The sequence below is a fragment of the Rattus norvegicus genome, chromosome 4 (genome assembly GCF_036323735.1).
Source record: "Rattus norvegicus strain BN/NHsdMcwi chromosome 4, GRCr8, whole genome shotgun sequence".
NCBI classification, from domain to species: Eukaryota; Metazoa; Chordata; class Mammalia; order Rodentia; family Muridae; genus Rattus; species Rattus norvegicus.
The window spans coordinates 87217684-87226773 of record NC_086022.1 but is presented as its reverse complement, the minus strand read 5'-3'; the positions used below and the strand labels follow the sequence as shown (position 1 = coordinate 87226773).

Here is a 9090-nt window from a genome sequence, read left to right as displayed (position 1 = left end):
AAGTACCATGAGGAGCTGAGAAGAAGGTATATCCTTTTGCTTTAGGATAGAATGTTCTGTAAATATCCGTTAAGTCCATTTGGCTCATGACTTCTCTTAGTCTGTCTACATCTCTGTTTAATTTCTGTTTCCATGATCTGTCCATTGATGAGAGTGGGGTGTTGAAATCTCCCACTATTATTGTGTGAGGTGCAATGTGTGTTTTGAGCTTTAGTAAGGTTTCTTTTACATATGTAGGTGCCCTTTTATTTGGGGCATAGATATTTAGGATTGAGAGTTCATCTTGGTGGATTTTTCCTTTGATGAATATGAAGTGTCCTTCCTTATCTTTTTTGATGACTTTTAGTTGAAAATTGATTTTATTTGATATTAGAATGGCTACTCCAGCTTGCTTCTTCTGACCATTTGCTTGGAAAATTGTTTTCCAGCCTTTCACTCTGAGGTAATGTCTGTCTTTGTCTCTGAGGTGTGTTTCCTGTAGGCAGCAGAATGCAGGGTCCTCGTTGCGTATCCAGTTTGTTAATCTATGTCTTTTTATTGGGGAGTTGAGGCCATTGATATTGAGAGATATTAAGGAATAGTGATTATTGCTTCCCGTTATATTCATATTTGGAAGTGAGGTTATGTTTGTGTGCTTTCATTCTCTTTGTTTTGTTGCCAAGATGATTAGTTTCTTGCTTCTAGGGTATAGCTTGCCTCCTTATGTTGGGCTTTACCCTTTATTATCCTTTGTAGTGCTGGACTTGTAGAAAGATATTGTGTAAATTTGGTTTTGTCATGGAATATCTTGGTTTCTCCATCTATGTTAATTGAGAGTTTTGCAGGATACAGTAACCTGGGCTGGCATTTGTGTTCTCTTAGGGTCTGTATGACATCAGTCCAGGATCTTCTGGCCTTCATAGTTTCTGCGAAAAGTCTGGTGTGATTCTGATAGGTCTGCCTTTATACGTTACTTGACCTTTTTCCTTACTGCTTTTAATATTCTTTCTTTATTTTGTGCGTTTGGTGTTTTGACAATTATGTGACGGGAGGTGTTTCTTTTCTGGTCCAATCTATTTGGAGTTCTGTAGGCTTCTTGTATGCCTATGGGTATCTCTTTTTTTAGGTTAGGGAAGTTTTCTTCTATGATTTTGTTGAAGATATTTACTGGTCCTTTGAACTGGGAGTCTTCACTCTCTTCTATACCTATTATCCTTAGGTTTGATCTTCTCATTGAGTCCTGGATTTCCTGTATGTTTTGGACCAGTAGCTTTTTCCGCTTTACATTATCTTTGACAGTTGAGTCAATGATTTCTATGGAATCTTCTGCTCCTGAGATTCTCTCCTCCATCTCTTGAATTCTGTTGGTGAAGCTTGTATCTACAGCTCCTTGTCTTTTCTTTTGATTTTCTATGTCCAGGGTTGTTTCCATGTGTTCTTTCTTGATTGCTTCTATTTCCATTTTTAATTCCTTCAACTGTTTGATTGTGTTTTCCTGGAATTCTTTCAGGGATTTTTGCGATTCCTCTCTGTAGGCTTCTACTTGTTCTCTAAGGGAGTTCTTTATGTCTTTCTTGAAGTCCTCCAGCATCATGATCAAATATGATTTTGAAACTAGGTCTTGCTTTTCTGGTGTGTTTGGATATTCCGTGTTTGCTTTGGTGGGAGAATTGGGCTCCCATGATGCCATGTAGTCTTGGTTTCTGTTGCTTGGGTTCCTGCGCTTGCCTCTCGCCATCAGATTATCTCTAGTGTTACTTTGTTCTGCTATTTCTGACAGTGGCTAGACTGTCCTATAACCTGTGTGTCAGGAGTGCTGTAGACCTATTTTCCTGTTTTCTTTCAGCCAGTTATGGGGACAGAGTGTTCTGCTTTCGGGCGTGTAGTTTTTCCTCTCTACAGGTCTTCAGCTGTTCCTGTGGGCCTGTGTCTTGAGTTCACCAGGCAGGTTTCTTGCAGGGGAAAAGTTGGTCCTACCTGTGGTTCCAAGGCTCAAGTTTGCTCGTGGGGTACTGCCTAAGTCCTCCTCGCTGTGGCAGCAACCGGGAAAATCTGTGCACCAGGGTTTCAGATGACGTTTGGTGTTTTCCTCTGGCGCCTGGATGTGCACAGAGTGCAGTCTCTTCTGGTTTCCCAGGCGTGTCCGCCTGTCTGAAGGTTCAGCTCTCCCTCCCACGGGATTTGGGTGCAGAGAACAGTTTATCCGGTCTGTTTCCTTCAGGTTCCGGCAGTGTCTCAGACGCAGGGGTCCTGCCGCTCCCGGGCCCTCCCCTATGGGAACCCAGAGGCCTTATACAGTTGCCTCTTGGGCCAGGGATGTGGGCAGGGGTGGGCAGTGTTGGTGGTCTCCTCCGCTCTGCAGCCTCAGGAGTGCCCACTTGATCAGGCGGTGAGGTCTCTCTCCCACGCCTCCTGCCCATCTTTACACTCTCTCTTCTCCCCTTTTTCTCTCTCCCCCTTTCAATCTCAGAGCCTCTATAAAGGCTTTTATTTATCAATGTTATTTATCTATTGAGTGACTTCAAGATGGTGGCCTATCCAAAGGTATAGCATTCAACTGTCCTCTTGCAGTATTCCCTATTGGAAATGGCTACTTCAGTATCTATTTCCGTCTTTGGTTTTCCTACTTATCAACATATATGGTATCAGACGATAATTTTAGCTGCTTTGCTTGAGGGAGTATTTTGCTACAGATCTATGAAGTGCTCTGGGCCTTTGCTTGGATGGATGGGCAGAGTGAGCTGATGGCAAGGGCAGATTAATCAGGGCCATTTTTGTGGAGGAAGGGTGAAGGAGTTGAATCAGGAAAAGAAATCTGAAGGTTTATTGGAGAGCCATGTGCTGAAAGTCTCTACTTATTTGTCTCCATGTTATGGAATGTTCAGTAAAGGATCTATAACTGGCAACTTTGTTTGTTTTTTGAGATGTATTCAGTATTGAGTACAGGGTGTGAGTGGTAGGAGATGTTCTAAGGAGAGCCACACTTCCTGCATTCTGTTGGTAGTGTTTGTTGCAAATGTATATGATAAATCAAGAAGAGGGAGGCTAGTGGAAGGCAACGGGACTGTTATCACCCATCTAATCCTCTTAAGAGAAGCCAGATTTGTTTGGTTGGAAATTACCAGCTACCAGAGAGAAACTGGATTGTCTTAAACTACTCAGGTGAATCCATTGTCCTTTGCCAGTATTCCTAACCAGAGTTAGTGATATTCTTATCTAGAACCAGGGCATATGATCTGGTTCTGGCCAGAAAGATATAAAGACAGATATTTTTGTTGGGTGAGTTCTAGAGAATAGTTGTATTTAGCAGTGAGATCTGTCCTAAGAAATGTCTCTTCTTGTCGGTTACTGGGAATCCACTCCCTCCTTGTGGCTCCAAACGGGCGAGTCTGCCCCCCCCCCCCATCCTCTCTCTTGATAGTATGTTGTGGCCTAATTTCTATTTTGAATTAGTAGCTTTCAGACATATTGGGGAAAATTTTGAAAGGTTAAAAAGCAGAGAAAACAAGAGGAATAAATGCTCACTGATCTAAGATAATCCTGTCATTTTCAAAATGCTACAGACTAGATAAGTGGTGGGAGGTTAGCTTGGCACTGTGAGTAAGAACACGTGTGGGTCTGAGTCAGAAAGACCTGGATTTGAACTTAGTTAACTTGGACAGGCAACAGAACCTTCTTCAATGTGTTTCCTTATTTCAAATGAGGTTAACACATACTGACCTCACTGTATTATGGTGGTAGCATATCTTCTGTCTGTTCAAATTCATGTCAGGAGTACCTACAAGAGATGACAGTAGAGTTCCTGTAGGACACTGCTCCAGACAATCAATCTTAAGACAGGAAATCTTGGAATTCAGACAAAGAAAGACTAAGCTCCAGGGTCATCATTCCCAGCCTCAAGTTAGAGGAAGTTATTCACATACAGCAGCTGTTTCCCATAGTGGATGATTAGACTCAGAATCCTCTGCTGTGGCTTGTCTACAATGAGGGGGGTATGCTTATAGAAACACCAATTCACATTGGTGTTTTAAGTAATTGGTTCAAAGCTGGGACTAATTTCTGTCAGTGTTTAGGCTATAATCTAAATATCTTAATTAGTATTTTGGAATATTTGAAGGCCCAATTTTGGTTGAGGCCCATAGGAAAATCTGCCACTTGGATTGCTTCATTGAGGACCAAGAAAAACACAGGAATTGAAGATCCTATAAGAGGAAATGAGCTGTGTATAACTTTATTTTTTTCAAATCTTAACTTTTAAATGATGGTCCTTAAATGCTTTAACCTCCCTTTTAGCCCACCACCCAGCAGAGGTAGTGGAAAAGAAGACACGGGGGAAGGGGATATGTTTAGAAATGATTCTTTGGAGCAACTCCTGTCTGTGTTGTCTGGAAGTCAGCAGTTCAGTTTACAGGTTTGCAGAGGCAGCTCAATCCACTCGCAATCACTTCATGGATACACAAGTAGTCCAGTTTGTTCAAGTCAGAATAGCAAACACAAATCACCAGCAGTGGTACTACCTAGCAGAGACAGCCAGGCCTCAGCCTCAGCACTAGTCAGCAGAAGGGACACAGAAGAACTCCAGGAGAAGTTCTCTGCTGTGCCTCTCTCAGCAAAACTAAGATCAGCAAAGACTCAAGACCAACAAGCATTGCACAGCTACCTGTATAAGCAAGCTTTGCTCAGCCTCTGTCACTGTCCATCACGTTCTATTTATACTCCCTCTAAATATCACATGTCCTCCATGGGTCTTGCCTCAGCACATTCATCTGTCTCAACTGACATCACTCTGCCAATCAGCAGAATCTGTGGAAGCAGCAAGAAACTGCAACATATCACCAGAAGTTTTTTTGGTGCATTTCTTTCTATGGAGTCCCAACAAATGCAGTCCCAACTATGAAATGTAAGATAGACCAATACATATGTGTTGTTTGCCAAGAACCCTTCATCATGTGTCCTTTTGTGTGCTTGCTTTAGCAGAACCTCATTCAGCACAATCGACCAACAAAGAACCCTTAAGTTTCCACTTCAGCAGTGTATTAACATTTGTGGATATTCATATGGACCAACCTTTTCTGGACTCCAGTGGAAAAACTTTAATTACCTTTGTCCATTTTATAGAATAAGAACCCGAATTGTAGAGAGGCAAGATAAACCCTAGTACCATACAGAAAAATAAAACAAAAACAAAAAACATGAAATAGGTTTCAAATTCAGGGCCTAGATCACCAAAAGGCCTGTTCTAATAAGCCAAGTGCTACATTTAACCTCAGTAATGCTTGGCAAATCCTGTATACGATTATTGTTGTTTATAAATATACAATACATCTGAAGTACCTTTAGATACATGTTAAAATTAAAAGAAATTCAAAGATGACAAAACAATAATGATTCAAGCTAGCAGATTCAAAAAAACTTGATAATATTAAATTAGTCATTTATAACGTATCCTGTTGTGACATTCTGTATCCCTTTTCATCACTGTGACAGTTATGAACAATGTGAAAGAAGAAGTTTATTTTAGCTCACCATTTCATAAGGTTATATACTTGGTCATTTGGTCCTATGTGCTTGGGCAGAACATCACAGAGGCAAGGAGCAGCAGGAGTGGGAGGAGAAAGAAGAGAAGGGTAAGGAAGAAGGGGAGGAGAAGGGGAGGAGAAGAAAAGATAGAGAGGATGGAATCAGGAGAATGCTATGGCACAGGAAAGAGCACACCCTAAATTGTCAACTACTTCTCCAACTCAGTGCCATATCTTAAAGTTTCCAGTGCCCCCTAAAATAGCACTACCAGATGAGGACCAAGTGTTCAACATGTGAGTCTGTGGGAGATATTTCATATTCAAACTACAGCATTCTGTACTGGACCCAAATGCTCATGGCCATCTCATAATGCAAACATATTTAGTCAATCTCTTAAGAGTTCTCAACGTTTTAGGGCTTGAGAACAAGTTTAATGTATCACGAGTACTTACTTGCTGCTTGTCTCAGTTAGGGTTGCTATTGATATGATGATACACTATGACCAAAGCAACTTGGGGAAGAAAGGATTATTTGGCTTACACTTTCTTGTTGTGGTTCATCATAAAAGGAAGTCAGGACAGGAACCTGGAGGTAGGAGCTGATGCAGAGGTCATGGAGGGGTACCGCTTACTGGCTTGCTCCTCATGGCTTGCTCAGCCTGCTTTCTTGTAGAACCCAGGACTGCCAACTCAAGGATGTGTCATTAGTCTGGTTTGAGGTCTCTAGATTCTGCTACAATGTCAATACAGGGTTTTTACTGGGGCTCCTCATAGATACCTTGTTGTAGCCCTTTGTTATAGAGACCCTGCCACTTTGGATCTGCAAGACTGCCTCCTTCACATACTCCAGCAGCCCATAATGAGTTAGACATTGAAGTGGGCCAACTCAAAGTGCTAGATCTGAACCTGAATTGTAGCTAAGTTGGATAGCCCACCAGTTCTTCCACACCCACACCACCAGGGCGGCTCCAGTTAGCTCACAAAATGCTACAGCCAGCAAGGGGCTAGACAAGCTTTCCTGCTCGCACATCCTCAGGGCAGACTCTACTGTGCTGCCCAGATGAGGTGTAGGGCCCACTCTCCTGAGTGCTGCAGCCAGTTAGGGGCAGGGTCAGCTCTCTCATCCTGTGCAGATGGCAAGGGGCAAGGTGGGAAGTGAATCTCTTCCCCATATGCCTACATCACATACAGACCAGTGGCTGGACGTTCTTCCTTACTAATGCCTTGGAGCCTATTCATCTGTGCCCTGCCCCCAAGGACAGTTATACTGTGCTACCTAGACAAGGTACAAGGCTTGCTCTCCTGAGTGCTGCAACCAGTGAGGTGTGGGGCCAGCTCTGCACAGCCTTTGGACATCAATATACTCCCAGGTGACAGCCCAGACCAGGGACATCCACATGGTCTTTAGTGGTATTATCTCACAATAACTGCCTGTAGTCCATGGATACAGTCCTTATTTGTCTTCCTTGTCAGTTGTCACAAAAACAGCCTGTAGTTCATGGGCACAATCCTTACTGTCTACCTTCTCAGTTTATCAGAAGAACAGCCTGTAGTTCATGGGCACAATCCTTATTCTCTGCCTTCCTGTCAGTATTTTACTGTTGTGAGCTTCCCCAAAATCACCCATTAAGATTTATTCATAACATTCCCAACTTTTTCCAGCATTCTTCTTCAAATTTTTCTAAATTCACGCTAAAAATCAGTTCTAAAGACTTATAAACCATATAGTCACATTCAGTCATAGCAGCAAACCCACTTCTTTCATATTACTTTTCTGTGACTTAAAAAGATTAATGTCATAGCTTATATGTAGCAGTAGAGGACAACTCCTGGTTTCTGGTTGTCTCCTTTGACCACATAGGTTCTGGGGATTAAACTCAGGTCATCAGCTTTGGTGACATGCACAATTAGCTGCTGAACTATCTTGCTGGCCCTTATGCTTGTTATTTTTGCATTTGCTATGGACAAACAACTAAGGGAGGAAGGGTTTCTTTTAATTCATGGTTTGAGAGGGTTTGGGTCATGGGTTCTCAGCTCACACACTTGGGCAGCAGAGCACCACCGTAATGGAAATATGTGGAGGAGGAGGAGATTTACTCCTGGTGGACAAGATGCATACAGAAAGAAGTGGCCAGAAGCAAGATAGTGCCTTTACTCTCTCCTCCAGCCGAGCAAGATGCCCAAAGGAAAGAAGGCCAAGGGGAAGAAGGTGGCCGCAGCCCCCGCCGTGGTCAAGAAACAAGAGGCCAAAAAGGTGGTCAATCCTTTGTTTGAGAAAAGACCTAAGAACTTCGGCATTGGGCAGGACATCCAGCCCAAAAGAGATATCACGCGCTTCGTCAAATGGCCCCGCTACATCAGGCTGCAGTGGCAAAGAGCCATCCTCTATAAGTGGCTCAAAGTACCTCCTGCCATCAACCAGTTCACCCAGGCCCTGGACAGGCAAACAGCGACTCAGCTGCTTAAGCTTGCCCACAAGTACAGGCCAGAGACAAAGCAGGAGAAGAAGCAAAGGCTGCTGGCCCGTGCTGAGAAGAAAGCTGCTGGCAAAGGGGACGTCCCAACTAAGAGACCACCTGTCCTCCGAGCAGGGGTCAACACAGTCACCACTTTGGTGGAGAACAAGAAGGCTCAGCTGGTGGTGATTGCCCATGATGTAGACCCCATTGAGCTGGTGGTTTTTCTGCCTGCCCTGTGTCGAAAGATGGGGGTGCCCTACTGCATCATCAAGGGAAAGGCCAGGCTGGGGCGCCTGGTCCACAGGAGGACATGCACCACTGTTGCCTTCACACAGGTTAACTCAGAAGACAAGGGTGCTCTGGCTAAGCTGGTGGAAGCTGTTAGGACCAATTATAATGGCAGATATGACGAGATCCACCGCCACTGGGCAGGCAAAGTCCTGGGTTCTAAGTTGTGGCTCGCATTGCCAAGCTGGAAAAGGCAAAGGCTAAAGAACTCGCCACTGAGCTGGGTTAAATGTACACTTAAGTTTTCTGTACATAAATATAATCACAAAGTTAAAAAAAAGATAGTGCCTTTAAGAACATGCCTTCGAGCTTGCTATTTTTGTAACATGGTGATTTGGTTGAACACAATAAAGTACAGTAGTAACTGATCTCCCCTTCTTCCTGGATGAGTGAGGAGATGATTAAATGTTGATGTCAGCATCCTTGAGCATATTCAGATGAGCTTCTGAAAAGGATGCTGTGTTTGATTGTGGTCCGAAGCTTTGAAGCACTACTTGGCATCTCCTTCCTTGGAGGTCTCACTGTTTAAACATAACAGATTTGATAGCTTGTTGGTAAGGTGAGGTCCAGCTTGTCTCCACTAGGTCATCTTCATGTGAATCCGGTGGTTATACGGTTTTGTTCTAGGGATATTTCATTTTTTTAATAACGGTTTTAGCTGACATTCATGGAGAGAATGAATCCTTAGAACTGTGCCACTAGTGAAAGGAAATCCTGTCTAGAGTATGTTTCTTTACAAAGCTGTGTCACACCACCCTTTGGGCCCTCTGCTGGAAAAGTAGAATCAAGTCTCAAATAATGCCTTTTAAATTGTATCCTCTAGTATTATAGATGTAGGACAGTAC

At 43.2% G+C, this 9090-nt stretch overlaps 1 pseudogene; it reads left to right on the top strand.

The window, feature by feature from the left end:
• The first annotated feature begins 7650 nt into the window (after positions 1-7650).
• LOC134486583 (large ribosomal subunit protein eL8-like) lies at positions 7651-8474 on the top strand (annotated as a pseudogene).
• The last annotated feature ends 616 nt before the right edge of the window (positions 8475-9090 follow it).